Raw genomic sequence first — 17,589 nt, forward strand, 5'->3', positions numbered from 1 at the left:
CCAGCCAGCTAGAATAGCTGTGGGGATAGAGCAGCACTGCACTGCAAAGCATTAACTATATACCCTCCAAGTATCTTGCAAGATAGAAACCTGCTGTGTCATAAACCTGCTGTGCATTGGGAACTGTAAAGGACTGCATTATCATCTTCTCTAACTGCATGTACAAAGTTGGACTGTTTTCACCAAGTAAAGCGACGTTTGGTTCAACAACTGAGTACTCATTTAATCCTCCTGCAAACCGGTGTGCCACCGTTACAGGCACTGTCATCACGATCCTTAAAGGGACCTTGCCTCAGGCACTCTAAACACCTGCAACAACCAGGGCACCTCACCCAACATCAGGCCAGGTCTCTACACCCAGAGTGTGCCCCAGAGGAACTAGTGTCTGCCTCTCATTCACTGCTGCATGCCTGCCCAGGGTCCTCCAAAAAGTGAGTAACTCTTGATTGCCCATACCGTGACCTCACTGTCGCTATACCCTGCAGGTCTGGCGTGTTGCATAAATTGGCGTCACGAACAGGATACGATCATTCCTGCGCCATTGCGGATAAAAAAAACTGTGTGCTGTTAATTGCCTTAAAGTGACAAGCCCTATTTGCTTTATTGAAAATTGCTGGGCCAAAGTGAACTGCATAGACTGTTTGCTGCTTATTTAAGCCACCGCTTGCTGTCAGTGAACAGACAGCGATTTTGCTCAAAGATGGCCGCTTAGCTTGACTGGAATTGTTTGCTGCGTCATCTTCATACTGAATTGGCGGTAAAAGTTGGCGGCTTCTGCTGAAAAGTGCGGGAAAGGCTAGATGTCCGCGCCACCGCCCTGTCTGGACATTTCCATGTCTGCTGAAATGGACTCCGCCTCCCCCATACTGGAGTACCTGGGGGGCGGCCTCCCAGTGCAATGGGAGGATCTGTCTGAAATTGTTGGCGCCACCCTGTCGCTCTCCAGAGAAGGATCGAGCATGTTGAAGAGTGAAGACTGCTCTGCTGGGATGTCTGCGCCTGATCTGCTAAAGATGAACGTTGTTGGTGTAGAGCAAGAGGACGCTCCACCGGCCTACTCTCCGGGACCGGAGAGACCCACCTGCCCGCCACCGAGGACGCAACCGGAGACCTACTATGGCTCCTGGAGAGACTTTTTCCAGCCCTCATTCAAGTGGTCAGCATTAATGGCAGAGATCCGGGAGGCCGCAATAAAGAAGACAACTAAAACTAAAATCTACTATGAAGAACTGGCAAAGACCGTTCATGAGCGCCACACTGACACCCAACCCCGCCTGGAGAGGAGAATGGGGTTGGTTGTGGCCTTTGACAAGGACCGAGGCTTCGGTTTCATCAAAGACTATATTACCGGCAGAGACTTATACGTGAATCGGAGGTCCGTCAAGCGGAGTTACCTCCCAGAGCATCTGCATAACCTCCGCGAGGGAGAGGAAGTGGAGTTCACCCCTGCCGAGGGCCTGCGAGGCCCCTACGCCACTGCCGTGTCCCGTCCTAAAAAGAAAACGGAGGACTGGGACCTTGATGAGGACCACCCTGGCTGCGAGCGCGAACCAGTGCGCTCTCCAGAACCGGCCCATCATGCCTTCCAAGAACGGGGCTCCTTCATTGGCCCGAACGTCTTTTGGCAACCTACAGTGGTGGAGGAGAGGGTAAGCCCATGGCCCTCACCTGAGCTGCCTCGCAGGGAGAAGACTGTCCGTGAAATAGAAGATGCCGAAAGATTCCGTGCTGCCCTGGACAACATCAGAAGAGGAAGAAAAGCGGACGCCTCACCTGAACCTGCAGCGGCTGCGCAGGATGCGCCAACTCCTGTACAAGTGCCGGAGGCGACAGCGGAGGACAGCGATCCCGACTCTGAAAGCCTGGACGACCAGATCGTGCGGCTGGAGAAGAAACTACGGGAGCTGCGCCAGATTGCCTCCGCCAGGATCCAGACTCCACCTGACCTGAAAGAAAAAGGACTTAAGGACTCGGACGTCTCCGGGTCTGAGGTGAGAGTACCTGTCCCTTCCAGCTGGCCCTCTTTAGTGTCAGCACCTGCGATGAGGTCCTCCTACGCTGTGCACCGGCGCACAGAGCCAGTTGTCCAGGAACCCACCGGACCGCTTGCAGCAGCGGTGCCCAGGCCAGTGCAGCAACCTCCAATTGTCATGCCTGCACCGCTGCGGTCAGCAACCCTGATTACCCCTAGGCCTATGGGGCCAATACCTATTAGGGGTCCGTTCATGCTGCAGTTGCCCCCCAATACTGTGTTGTGGGCACATCCGCCTGTTGATTCTCAGTACAGGCCCAGTCTACAAATGGAGCCAGGGAGCACCACTGAGATGCCAAGTGGATATGACTTGCCCCTGTGAATTGGCCTGCTAGGCCGTTATTTGATTAATTTTGCCAAGGGACCCTAATAAAGTGGATTAACCCTTCCAGGACAGGAGTCCCTCGTTGTTTTGGCCCTCTGCTGCTGCTGCCAGTTACCCACGGCTCTGTGGCTCTGAAAAATACCAATTGCAGCAAGGCCATATTGTTTACAGGACCTCCTGCCTGCTTTCTCAGAGTGAAAAAAAAAAAAAACAGTTGTGCCTATTTGTGTATGTTGCACCTTTAACCCTTTCACCCTCTTTTCAGGTTGATTAAGGGTATTGCAGCACTTATTTTTATATGTGCCATTTGAATAATGTGGACTATTTTTATGTGCTGTCACTTTTATTATGCAACGTAAAATGCTAAAAGAAATGCGCCCAGGGATAGACTCTAATGCACATGAGCCTCTGAGATCTTGCTACTATTTTAAAGAAATGCGCCCAGAGATGGACTCCACTGTATGTGAGCCTCTGTGATCTTATACCTCCGGCCTTGCTTTATACGAAATTATACTTGTCATTTTCACTGAATGTGTTACAAGAAGGAAACCTGGGTACGGACTCATTTATATGCTTTGAGCCTCCAAGAATTGTTATTTAATGTTTTACATTTTCTTTGGACTACTACTGTTCTATTATGGACACTGTAACGGACCGTTTCAGCAGACAAGGGGTTAAGATCCGTTTAGGCGATATGCCCCTTTCTGAGAGACAGGCACAGCTACTGCAGAACACCAACCTCCCGAAATGGATACAAAATAGCACTCCAAACTGGAACCTCGCGAATAGCTGCCGGCAGACGAACAGTAAAAGCGTACAGTCAGCTTACACTCCTGGCAATCAGTCTCTAACAGCATATAGGGAATCCCCCCAATAACGAGACAAGGCTCCGTCTTGAGGGTCAGCAGTGGTCTGACGTGCTGGCACACTCAGCCTGGTTTTTATTACAGTTGTTGCAAATACAGGTCCGCCCACAGGGTTTTGAAATACAACCAATCAGTAATTCACAACACACACAATGTAAATACAGCAACCAATCGTTCACGCCCCCAGAGGACCAGAAGGGAGACTGCGACACAGGACAGATACAACACATCCCCACAATGCATCATGGTTTCCTCCTCTCTGCCTGGGAGACAACCGAGGGCAATACAATTATCTCTCAGGACAAAGGGGAGATCGCCAATACACATGTGGAGACAACAGGACAGACATCACCATTCAAACACACAATGGGACAATGGGACAATAGAACCACACCCAGCATATTCCTCCCAAGCTGACAAGTTACACTTATTATAAATTGTTACAACTTTGTGAGGTTACATTGTCCATACATATAACTTACATCAATTTAAACAGTATAACTTGGGGGACAAACCTATCCAAAATTCCCTGGAATAGGTTCAGGGGTTTAAAAGTTAGTAGGGGCCATAATCCTGAGGCAGAGGCTTTTAAACAGCCCCCTCCAAAACCCAGTGGCGAGGTTGGTTTCGCCACACACACTTTGCACTTAAAGTATTATTATGGACTATCCTGGTATTTATTGTTACGCTGCGCCAGGTCAGCCCCCCTGTTCCCTTATGTTATCCTGAGAGAAGAGAACGACGCCCCTTTTCACCGAACTTGCTCCTTAGCCAGTGGAACTGCCTGATATATACATATAATGTATGTCGCAAATGTAGATGTATTTTCCTGCTTTGCATTATTTTTCTATTACAGGTGCAGTATCCAGCTGGGCAGGGCCCCTTTCAGGTTGCGCCGAGGACGGGCAACGTCATAGCGTGGGGGTATGTAGTGTCCCACTAGGTAGGAGTGGGCTCTACACAAGGGTCAATTAGGTAGCGTGTACTTCTACTCACAAGGGACAGTGATATTGTATTGATCTATGCATTTAATGTAATTTACTGTGTGTTTTTACATATGTTGTTTCCCCTGTTATACACTTAGCAGGCCTAGTGGGGTGTAATTTAGCCTCCCAGACACTAGAGGGAGATAGGGAGCCCCTAGTATAAATGTCCAGGCCCAGACAGGGAGGGGTTTGGTCATAGTCAGGAGTCTGTGGAGACAGAAGTGAGAAGGCACCAGCCCAAGATATGCTGAGGGCCTCCTCCTGACATGCAGCTGGATAGTCCTGGTTTCTAGCTGCACCAGGAGGCTAGGAGTACAGCCTGCTTGGAGACAGTAGTGTATTCCAGGGGACTAGAGGAGTACCTCGTCAGCCTGAAGCTCCTGAGGCTACGGATAGCTCAGTTGAGATACCCCAGTAGTAGGACAGCACCTCCTGGGAGTAACTTGCAGCCACCTTTCACATCAAGCAGTGAGACAGCTAGGAAACAAAGGTACTGTAACCTTAAGCAAGTGCCAATACTGGAGGAAGGAATTTATACCAAGGATTTAAGCCAGCAATTAGGCATCCGGGCCTTGGGATCCAGCCAGCTAGAATAGCTGTGGGGATAGAGCAGCATTGCACTGCAAAGCATTAACTATATACCCTCCAAGTATCTTGCAAGATAGAAACCTGCTGTGTCATAAACCTGCTGTGCATTGGGAACTGTAAAGGACTGCATTAACATCTTCTGTAACTGCATGTACAAAGTTGGACTGTTTTCACCAAGTAAAGCAACGTTTGGTTCAACAACTGCGTACTCATTTAATCCTCCTGCAAACCGGTGTGCCACCGTTACAGGCACTGGCGTCACGATCCTTAACCACTTCAGCCCCGCTAGCTGAAACCCCCTTCATGACCAGGCCACTTTTTACACTTCGGCACTACACTCCTTTCACCGTTTATCGCTCGGTCATGCAACTTACCACCCAAATGAATTTTACCTCCTTTTCTTCTCACCAATGGAGCTTTCATTTGGTGGTATTTTATTGCTGCTGACATTTTTACTTTTTTGTTATTAATCAAAATGTAACGATTTTTTTGCAAAAAAATGAAATTTTTCACTTTCAGCTGTAAAATTTTGCAAAAAAAACGACATCCATATATAAATTTTTCCCCAAATTTATTGTTCTACATGTCTTTGATAAAAAAAAAATGTTTGGGCAAAAAAAAAATGGTTTGGGTAAAAGTTATAGCGTTTACAAACTATGGTACAAAAATGTGAATTTCCGCTTTTTGAAACAGCTCTGACTTTCTGAGCACCTGTCATGATTCCTGAGGTTCTACAATGCCCAAACAGTAGAAAAACCCCACAAATGACCCCATTTCGGAAAGTAGACACCCTAAGGTATTCGCTGATGGGCATAGTGAGTTCATAGAACTTTTTATTGTTTGTCACAAGTTAGCAGAAAATGATGATGATTTTTTATTTTTATTTTTTTCTTACAAAGTCTCATATTCCACTAACTTGCGACAAAAAATAAAAAATTCTAGGAACTCGCCATGCCCCTCACGGAATACCTTGGGGTGTCTTCTTTCCAAAATGGGGTCACTTGTGGCGTAGTTATACTGCCCTGGCAATTTAGGGGCCCTAATGTGTGAGAAGTACCTTGCAATCAAAATGTGTAAAAAAGGGCCTGCGAAATCCGAAAGGTGCACTTTGGAATGTGTGCCCCTTTGCCCACCTAGGCTGCAAAAAAGTGTGACACATCTGGTATCGCCGTACTCAGGAGAAGTTGGGGAATGTGTTTTGGGGTGTCATTTTACATATACCCATGCTGGGTGAGAGAAATATCTTGGCAAAAGACAACTTTTCCCATTTTTTTTATACAAAGTTGGCATTTGACCAAGATATTTCTCTCACCCAGCATGGGTATATGTAAAATGACACCCCAAAACACATTCCCCAACTTCTCCTGAATACGGCGATACCAGATGTGTGACACTTTTTTGCAGCCTAGATGCGCAAAGGTGCCCAAATTCCTTTTAGGAGGGCATTTTTAGACATTTGGATCCCAGACTTCTTCTCACGCTTTAGGGCCCCTAAAAAGCCAGGGCAGTATAAATACCCCACATGTGACCCCACTTTGGAAAGAAGACACCCCAAGGTATTCAATGAGGGGCCTGGCGAGTTCATAGAATTTTTATTTTTTTGCATAAGTTAGCGGAAATTGATTTTTTTTTGTTTTTTTCTCACAAAGTCTCACTTTCCGCTAACTTAGGACAAAAATTTCAATCTTTCATGGACTCAATATGCCCCTCAGCGAATACCTTGGGGTGTCTTCTTTCCGAAATGGGGTCACATGTGGGGTATTTATACTGCCCTGGCTTTTTAGGGGCCCTAAAGCGTGAGAAGAAGTCTGGAATATAAATGTCTAAAAATGTTTACGCATTTGGATTCCGTGAGGGGTATGGTGAGTTCATGTGAGATTTTATTTTTTGACACAAGTTAGTGGAATATGAGACTTTGTAAGAAAAAACAAACAAAAAATATATATATTTCCGCTAACTTGAGCCAAAAAAATGTCTGAATGGAGCATTACAGGGGGGGTGATCAATGACAGGGGGGTGATCACCCATATAGACTCCCTGATCACCTCCATCATTGATCACCCCCCTGGTAAGGCTCCATTTCAGACGTCCGTATGATTTTTACGGATCCATGGATACATGGATCGGATCCGCAAAACACATGCGGACGTCTGAATGGAGCCTTACAGCGGGGTGATCAATGACAGGGGGTGATCAGGGAGTGTATATGGGTGATCACCCCCTGTCATTGATCACCCCCTGTAAGGCTCCATTCAGACGTCCGCATGATTTTTACGGATCCATGGATACATGGATCGGATCCGCAAAGCACATGCGGACGTCTGAATGGAGCCTTACAGGGGGGTGATCAATGACAGGGGGTGATCAGGGAGTGTATATGGGTGATCACCCCCTGTCATTGATCACCCCCCTGGTAAGGCTCCATTCAGACGTCCGTATGATTTTTACGGATCCATGGATACATGGATCGGATCCGCAAAACACATGCGGACGTCTGAATGGAGCCTTACAGGGGGGTGATCAATGACAGGGGGTGATCAGGGAGTGTATATGGGTGATCACCCTCCTGTCATTGATCACCCCCCTGTAAGGCTCCATTCAGACGTCCGTATGATTTTTACGGATCCATGGATACATGGATCGGATCCGCAAAACACATGCGGACGTCTGAATGGAGCCTTACAGGGGGGTGATCAATGACAGGGGGTGATCAGGGAGTGTATATGGGTGATCACCCCCTGTCATTGATCACCCCCCTGGTAAGGCTCCATTCAGACGTCCGTATGATTTTTACGGATCCATGGATACATGGATCGGATCCGCAAAACACATGCGGACGTCTGAATGGAGCCTTACAGGGGGGTGATCAATGACAGGGGGTGATCAGGGAGTGTATATGGGTGATCACCCCCTGTCATTGATCACCCCCCTGGTAAGGCTCCATTCAGACGTCCGTATGATTTTTACGGATCCATGGATACATGGATCAGATCCGCAAAACACATGCGGACGTCTGAATGGAGCCTTACAGGGGGGTGATCAATGACAGGGGGTGATCAGGGAGTGTATATGGGTGATCACCCCCTGTCATTGATCACCCCCCTGGTAAGGCTCCATTCAGACGTCCGTATGATTTTTACGGATCCATGGATACATGGATCGGATCCGCAAAACACATGCGGACGTCTGAATGGAGCCTTACAGGGGGGTGATCAATGACAGGGGGTGATCAGGGAGTGTATATGGGTGATCACCCCCTGTCATTGATCACCCCCCTGGTAAGGCTCCATTCAGACGTCCGTATGATTTTTACGGATCCATGGATACATGGATCGGATCCGCAAAACACATGCGGACGTCTGAATGGAGCCTTACAGGGGGGTGATCAATGACAGGGGGTGATCAGGGAGTGTATATGGGTGATCACCCTCCTGTCATTGATTACCCCCCTGTAAGGCTCCATTCAGACGTCCGTATGATTTTTACGGATCCATGGATACATGGATCGGATCCGCAAAACACATGCGGACGTCTGAATGGAGCCTTACAGGGGGGTGATCAATGACAGGGGGTGATCAGGGAGTGTATATGGGTGATCACCCTCCTGTCATTGATCACCCCCCTGTAAGGCTCCATTCAGACGTCCGTATGATTTTTACGGATCCATGGATACATGGATCGGATCCGCAAAACACATGCGGACGTCTGAATGGAGCCTTACAGGGGGGTGATCAATGACAGGGGGTGATCAGGGAGTGTATATGGGTGATCACCCCCTGTCATTGATCACCCCCCTGGTAAGGCTCCATTCAGACGTCCGTATGATTTTTACGGATCCATGGATACATGGATCGGATCCACAAAACACATGCGGACGTCTGAATGGAGCCTTACAGGGGGGTGATCAATGACAGGGGGTGATCAGGGAGTGTATATGGGTGATCACCCCCTGTCATTGATCACCCCCCTGGTAAGGCTCCATTCAGACGTCCGTATGATTTTTACGGATCCATGGATACATGGATCGGATCCGCAAAACACATGCGGACGTCTGAATGGAGCCTTACAGGGGGGTGATCAATGACAGGGGGTGATCAGGGAGTGTATATGGGATGATCACCCCCCTGTAAGGCTCCATTCAGACGTCCGCATGTGTTTTGCGGATCCGATCCATGTATCCATGGATCCGTAAAAATCATACGGACGTCTGAATGGAGCCTTGCAGGGGGGTGATCAATGACAGGGGGTGATCACCCGCCTGTCATTGATCACCCCCCTGTAAGGCTCCATTCAGACGTCCGCATGTGTTTTGCGGATCCGATCCATGTATCCATGGATCCGTAAAAATCATACGGACGTCTGAATGGAGCCTTGCAGGGGGGTGATCAATGACAGGGGGGTGATCAGGGAGTTTATATGGGGTGATCATAAAGGGTTAATAAGTGACGGGGGGGGTGTAGTGTAGTGTTTGGTGCGACTTTACTGACCTACCTGTGTCCTCTGGTGGTCGATCCTAACAAAAGGGACCACCAGAGGACCAGGTAGTAGGTATATTAGACGCTGTTATCAAAACAGCGTCTAATATACCTTTAGGGGTTAAAAAAAATCACATCTCCAGCCTGCCAGCGAACGATCGCCGCTGGCAGGCTGGAGATCCACTCGCTTACCTTCTGTTCCTGTGAGCGCGCGCGCGTTCACAGGAAATCTCGGGTATCGCGAGATGAGGCGCCGATGCGTCCAGGAGGAACAAATCAACCACCTCCCGGACGCATCGGCACGTTAGGCGGTCGGGAGGTGGTTAAAGAGACCTTGCCTCAGGCACTCTAAACACCTGCAACCACCAGGGCACCTCACATACCATCAGGTCTAGTCCCTATCTACAGAGTGTGCCCCAGAGGAACTAGTGTCTGCCTCTCATTCACTGCTGCATGCCTGCCCAGGGTCCTCCAAAAAGTGAGTAACCCTCGATTGCCCATACCGTGACCTCACTGTCGCTATACCCTGCAGGTCTGGCGTGTTGCACATGTGACCCAGCCTCTATTTAAGCTGGAGTCACATAGCGCCGCACAACACTCTGCTCTGAACAGTGTAGGGAGAGGTTGCAGCTGCGACTGTTAGGACGAGATTAGGCAGTGATTAACTCCTCCAAAACACTTAAGTCAGTGATCGTTCTACAGCTGTGGATCATTGAACTGCTGCTATTCAATTGCTCACTGTTTTTAGGCTGCCCAGAGCATTTTTCAGTCACTTTTTTCTGGGGTGATCGGCGGCCATTTTGTGTCTTGTGGTGCGCCAGCACAAGCTGTCACCAAGTGCATTTAACCATCAATAGTGTGGTTATTTTTTGGCCATATCCTACATCAGGGGCTTGGCTGTGCTTGCTATTTTATTGAGGGGTGAAATACAATTGCCAAAATAGCAGTACCCTAAATCTGGTGTTTCAGCTGTGGCCAGCCAATTGTAATACTGTCTGCTGTCTGGGAAAAGATATATTTTTGTTCTGGGTTGAAATACAATTCCCAACTTAGCAATTTCCTAAATTAGTGGTTTCTGCTGTATCAGGCCTGCTTTAAATCTATCCCTAAAAGGGTATATAAGATTCAAGGTGCTGATAGGGTCATCCTCAATAACTTCACACACACGCTACTGTGCATTTCCAAGTCTAATTCTGTCAGTAAACCTATACCTGTCATCCATCCAGCGCCTAAATACTAGGCCTCAAATTTATATTCAGCTAAATCTGTGGTTACTGCTGTGCCTGTATTAGTGTAATACGGTACCTAAATAGATAGCCAGATAGTGTTAGGTGTCTGTAAAAAAAGGCCTGAATTAGAATTCAATACATTGGGCCAAATAATATTTTTCTTATTGTGGTGAACGGTAACAATGAGGAAAACATCTAGTAAGGGACGCGGACGTGGACATGGTCGCGGTGGTGTTAGTGGACCCTCTGGTGCTGGGAGAGGACGTGGCCGTTCTGCCACAGCCACACGTCCTAGTGTACCAACTACCTCAGGTCCCAGTAGCCGCCATAATTTACAGCGATATTTGGTGGGGCCCAATGCCGTTCTAAGGATGGTAAGGCCTGAGCAGGTACAGGCATTAGTCAATTGGGTGGCCGACAGTGGATCAAGCACGTTCACATTATCTCCCACCCAGTCTTCTGCAGAAAGCGCACAGATGGCGCCTGAAAACCAACCCCATCAGTCTGTCACATCACCCCCATGCATACCAGGGAAACTGTCTCAGCCTCAAGTTATGCAGCAGTCTCTTATGCTGTTTGAAGACTCCGCTGGCAGGGTTTCCCAAGGGCATCCACCTAGCCCTTCCCCAGCGGTGGAAGACATAGAATGCACTGACGCACAACCACTTATGTTTCCTGATGATGAGGACATGGGAATACCACCTCAGCAAGTCTCTGATGATGACGAAACACAGGTGCCAACTGCTGCGTCTTTCTGCAGTGTGCAGACTGAACAGGAGGTCAGGGATCAAGACTGGGTGGAAGACGATGCAGGGGACGATGAGGTCCTAGACCCCACATGGAATGAAGGTCGTGCCACTGACTTTCACAGTTCGGAGGAAGAGGCAGTGGTGAGACCGAGCCAACAGCGTAGCAAAAGAGGGAGCAGTGGGCAAAAGCAGAACACCCGCCGCCAAGAGACTCCGCCTGCTACTGACCGCCGCCATCTGGGACCGAGCACCCCAAAGGCAGCTTCAAGGAGTTCCCTGGCATGGCACTTCTTCAAACAATGTGCTGACGACAAGACCCGAGTGGTTTGCATGCTGTGCCATCAGAGCCTGAAGCATGAACTGCAGTGGAGTAAACACCTTAAAACCAAGGAAGTCACTCAGGCTCCCCCTGCTACCTCTTCTGCTGCTGCCGCCTCGGCCTCTTCCTCCGCCTCTGGAGGAACGTTGGCACCTGCCGCCCAGCAAACAGGGGATGTACCACCACCACCACCTCCGTCACCAAGCATCTCAACCATGTCACACGCCAGCGTTCAGCTCTCCATCTCACAAACATTTGAGAGAAAGCGTAAATTCCCACCTAGCCACCCTCGATCCCTGGCCCTGAATGCCAGCATTTCTAAACTACTGGCCTATGAAATACTGTCATTTAGGCTGGTGGACACAGACAGCTTCAAACAGCTCATGTCGCTTGCTGTCCCACAGTATGTTGTTCCCAGCTGGCACTATTTCTCCAAGAGAGCCGTGCCTTCCCTGCACAACCAAGTATCCGATAAAATCAAGTGTACACTGCGCAACGCCATCTGTAGCAAGGTCCACCTAACCACAGATACGAGGACCAGTATGCACGGCCAGGGACGCTATATCTCCCTAACTGCACACTGGGTAAATGTAGTGGCGGCTGGGCCCCAGGCGGAGAGCTGTTTAGCGCACGTCCTTCCGCCGCCAAGGATCGCAGGGCAACATTCTTTGCCTCCTGTTGCCACCTCCTCCTTCTCGGCTTCCTCCTCCTCTTCTTCCACCTGCTCATCCAGTCAGCCACACACCTTCACCACCAACTTCAGCACAGCCCGGCGTAAACGTCAGCAGGCCATTCTGAAACTCATATGTTTGGGGGACAGGTCCCACACCGCACAGGAGTTGTGGCGGGGTATAGAACAACAGACCGACGAGTGGTTGCTGCCGGTGAGCCTCAAGCCCGGCCTGGTGGTGTGCGATAATGGGCAAAATCTCGTTGCAGCTCTGGGACTAGCCGGTTTGACGCACATCCCTTGCTTGGCGCATGTGCTGAATTTGGTGGTGCAGAAGTTCATTCACAACTACCCCGACATGTCAGAGCTGCTGCATAAAGTGCGGGCCGTCTGTTTGCTCTTCCGGCGTTCACATCCTGCCGCTGCTCGCCTGTCTGCGCTACAGCGTAACTTCGGTCTTCCCGCTAACCGCCTCATATGCGACGTGCCCACCAGGTGGAACTCCACCTTGCACATGCTGTACAGACTGTGCTAGCAGCAGCAGGCCATAGTGGAGTTTCAGCTGCAGCACGCACGGGTCAGTCGCACTGCGGAACAGCACCACTTCACCACCAATGACTGGGCCTCCATGCGAGACTTGTGTGCCCTGTTGCGCTGTTTCGAGTACTCCACCAACATGGCCAGTGGCGATGATGCCGTTATCAGCGTTACAATACCACTTCTATGTCTCCATGAGAAAACACTTACCTAAGTTCACACTTGAGCATTTTACAGCGCGTTCAAACGCGCTGTAAAACGCTCAACACATGAAAACCAATGCTTCCCTATGGGAATGGTTCTCACCTGTGCGTTTTACAGCGCGTACGATCGCGCTGTAAAACGCCCGATGCATAATCAAGTACTTGAGCTTCTTTGGGGCGTTTTGATGCGCGTTTGTGGCCATAGGACACTGCAGTCAATCACACAAACGCGCGTTTACTATTACAAAAAACGCGCATAAAAACACGCGACAAAAACGTACGTAAAACGCGCGTTTGAGAAACGCTCAGGTGTGAAAGCAGGGTTAGGGCGATGATGGAAGAGGAGGTGGCCCAGGAGGAGGAGGAGGAAGAGGGGTCATTTTTAGCACTTTCAGGCCAGTCTCTTCGAAGTGACTCAGAGGGAGGTTTTTTGCAACAGCAGAGGCCAGGTACAAATGTGGCCAGCCAGGGCCCACTACTGGAGGACGAGGATGAGGAGGAGGTGGAGGAGGATGAGGATGAGGATGAAGCATGGTCATAGCGGGGTGGCACCCAACGCAGCTCGGGCCCATCACTGGTGCGTGGCTGGGGGGAAACGCAGGACGATGACGATACGCCTCCCACAGAGGACAGCTTGTCCTTACCTCTGGGCAGCCTGGCACACATGAGCGACTACATGCTGCAGTGCCTGCGCAACGACAGCAGAGTTGCCCACATTTTAACGTGTGCGGACTACTGGGTTGCCACCCTGCTGGATCCACGCTACAAAGACAATGTACCCACCTTACTTCCTGCACTGGAGCGTGATAGGAAGATGCGCGAGTACAAGCGCACGTTGGTAGACGCGCTACTGAGAGCATTCCCAAATGTCACAGGGGAACAAGTGGAAGCCCAAGGCCAAGGCAGAGGAGGAGCAAGAGGTCGCCAAGGCAGCTGTGTCACGGCCAGCTCCTCTGAGGGCAGGGTTAGCATGGCAGAGATGTGGAAAAGTTTTGTCAACACGCCACAGCTAACTGCACCACCACCTGATACGCAACGTGTTAGCAGGAGGCAACATTTCACTAACATGGTGGAACAGTACGTGTGCACACCCCTCCACGTACTGACTGATGGTTCGGCCCCATTCAACTTCTGGGTCTCTAAATTGTCCACGTGGCCAGAGCTAGCCTTTTATGCCTTGAAGGTGCTGGCCTGCCCAGCGGCCAGCGTTTTGTCTGAACGTGTATTCAGCACGGCAGGGGGCGTCATTACAGACAAACGCAGCCGCCTGTCTACAGCCAATGTGGACAAGCTGACTTTCATAAAAATGAACCAGGCATGGATCCCACAGGACCTGTCCATCCATTGTGCAGATTAGACATTAACTACCTCCCCTTAACCATATATTATTGTACTCCAGGGCACTTCCTCATTCAATCCTATTTTTATTTTCATTTTACCATTATATTGCGAGGCTACCCAAAGTTGAATGAACCTCTCCTCTGTCTGGGTGCCGGGGCCTAAATATATGACAATGGACTGTTCCAATGTTGGGTGACGTGAAGCCTGATTCTCTGCTATGACATGAAGACTGATTCTCTGCTGACATGAAGCCAGATTCTCTGTTATGGGACCTCTCTCCTCTTCCTGGGTGCCGGGGCCTAAATATATGCCAATGGACTGTTGCAGTGGTGGCTGACGTGAAGCCTGATTCTCTGCTATGACATGCAGACTGATTCTCTGCTGACATGAAGCCAGATTCTCTGTTAAGGGACCTCTCTCCTCTGCCTGGGTCTAAATATATGACAATGGACTGTTGCAGTGGTGGCTGACGTGAAACCTGATTCTCTGCTATGACATGCAGACTGATTCTCTGCTGACATGAAGCCAGATTCTCTGTTACGGGACCTCTCTCCTCTGCCTGGGCCTAAATATATGACAATGGACAGTTCCAATGTTAGGTGACGTGAAGCCTCATTCTCTGCTATGACATGCAGACTGATTCTCTGCTGACATGAAGCCAGATTCTCTTACGGGACCTCTCTCCTCTACCTGGGCCTAAATATCTGACAATGGACTGTTCCAGTGTTGGGTGACGTGAAGCCTGATTCTCTGCTATGACATGCAGAATGATTCTCTGCTGACATGAAGACAGATTCTCTGTTACGGGACCTCTCTCCTCTGTCTGGGTGCTGGGGCCTAAATATATGCCAATGGACTGTTCCAGTGTTGGGTGACGTGAAGCATGATTCTCTGCTATGACATGCAGACTAATTCTCTGCTGACATGAAGCCAGATTCTCTGTTACGGGACCTCTCTCCAATAGATATTGGTTAATTTTTATTTATTTTATTTTTATTCTAATTCATTTCCCTATCCACATTTGTTTGCAGGGGATTTACCTACATGTTGCTGCCTTTTGCAGCCCTCTAGCCCTCTCCTGGGCAGTTTTACAGCCTTTTTAGTGCCGAAAAGTTCGGGTCCCCATTGACTTCAATGGGGTTCGGGGCGAAGTTCGGGTCGGGTTCGAATGCCGAACCCGAACATTTCCGGGAAGTTCGGCCAAACTTCTCGAACCTGAACATCCAGGTGTTCGCTCAACTCAAATTATACAGTACAATAAAAACAGCATTAACCTCCAATTTGGAGCATTGAGAGAGACTGTCATCAAGGACTATTCTCTATGCAACTTCTGAGAATCGTTGTAAAAGCTGCTCTGATGTTAATGACTTTTCATACATTGATAAACTGTGGATCAGCTTCAGTACTACCAGGAGTTTATTTAAAATTCTAGTCTTTTTTTCCATATTATCATAACTACTACTCTTAAAATTTTCACCAAACGTCACAAACCAGGGGCCCAGCCACAAGCACCCTAAACATCAAGTGCACCTCAACCAACATCTGGCTGGTGTTCCCTGCAACAGAGAGTGCCCTGGAAGATATCGTCCTGTGTTCCCATCCACTGCACTGCCGACTCAGGGAGGCATCTGCTAACCGTGAGTACAAACGACTATTGCACCCATCGGCCCACAGCTAGCCTCACGTGTTTTCCCCTGCGGTCCGGCACGCTGCACTGATGCCATCTGGTCTAACAGCTTTACGCACCTTGAGTGTGGTGAAGGACGAGGTGGGCATGTGGGGAGGGGGGGGGGTGAACGATGGAGTCCTCTGGTGTAGAGGGGGAGAGTGGTGGTAGGTTGCTAAGAGGTGAACAGGCATTGGTGGTGGGGGGTGTTTGTAGCAGCATGGGGGAATGGGTATCGGGTCAAACCTATTGAAGAACTTGCTCAACTCATTAACCCACCCCAAGTCACCTGCAGTCTGGATTTGACCCGGTTTGTGACCGGCAATTGATTTCAAGCTTTTCCAGACCCCGTATGTATTATTCTGCTGCAGCTGGTCCTCCATCTTCTTCCTGTAAATGATTTTACCCTCTCTGATCTTTCTTCTCAGCTCCTTCTGCAGTTTTATGCTCCTCCTTGTTTCCAGATTTAAAGGCTCTTTTCTTTTCCTTGAGGAGAGTCTTTATTTCTGGGTTAATCCAAGGCTTATTATTAGAAAAACACCGTACCTTCATGACTGGCACTGTGTTCTCCACACAGAAGTTGATGTAGTCTGTGATGCAGTCAGCAATGTTGTCGATGTCCTCCCTATGAGGAGCACAGAGCTCATCCCACACAGTGCAGCTGAAAACAGTCCCTCAGACCATCCCATCCTACAAGGGGTTTGTACACAGGCTGAAGATAAACCAGATTGTGGTCTGAGCCCCCAGGGGAGATGAGAGGAGCTGTATGCCTATTTAGTATTAGCATACAGTAGGTCCATCGTTCTATTGTCTTTGGTGTGGCAGTTAACATACTGGGTGAAGGTGGTTAGAGTGGAAGACAGGGACACGTGATTAAGTCTCCAGAGATCAAAAAGAGAACCTGGGGTGTTTTGTCTGGAGACTGCTGGTCACAGTGTGAAAAATGTCACAGGCAACTAAAGCATTGGCAGAGGGGGGCACGTAGATTACTAACACAACCTGTGTAAACTCACGTGGTAGATAGTGAGGTCTCATGCCAACAGCTCAATGTCTTCATTTTAGGCCTTTGGAACCAATTACTCAACTGGTTTCAGCATACAATGGTCGTCGTGGAACTAATATTGTAACTTGAGGGTCCACTGTATTGCCATTTTCATAATTGGAAGCGAAGGGGGAATGTCTGGAGATTCTCTGTCCCAGATTTCATGTTATTTTAGGCTCGTCTGCAATTGCGTTCTGCATTTTGCGGAACGGAATTGCAGACCCAGTCATTTCTATGGGGCCGCATGATCCGGAAATGTGGACCCGCACTTCTGATCCCGAAAAAAATAAAACAATGTCCTATTCTTGTCCGCAAAATGTGGAACGCACATGGCCAGTGTCTGTGTTTTGCGGATCCGCAAAACACACATGGATGTGTGAATGGACCCTTAGGTGTTTCACTAAATTGTTAAGCTATCCTCTGGATGGTAAAACACGCGTTGAAGAGTTTTGAGCTTTTTCCGATTGCTACTTTATTACTCTAGACCTGTTTAGAATCAAATACGGGCTTTGAGCCAAACAGAAGTGGAAAGCAATAGAAGTATCCTCTCCAAGGCCTCAT

The sequence above is a fragment of the Bufo gargarizans genome, unplaced genomic scaffold (genome assembly GCF_014858855.1).
Source record: "Bufo gargarizans isolate SCDJY-AF-19 unplaced genomic scaffold, ASM1485885v1 original_scaffold_2038_pilon, whole genome shotgun sequence".
NCBI classification, from domain to species: Eukaryota; Metazoa; Chordata; class Amphibia; order Anura; family Bufonidae; genus Bufo; species Bufo gargarizans.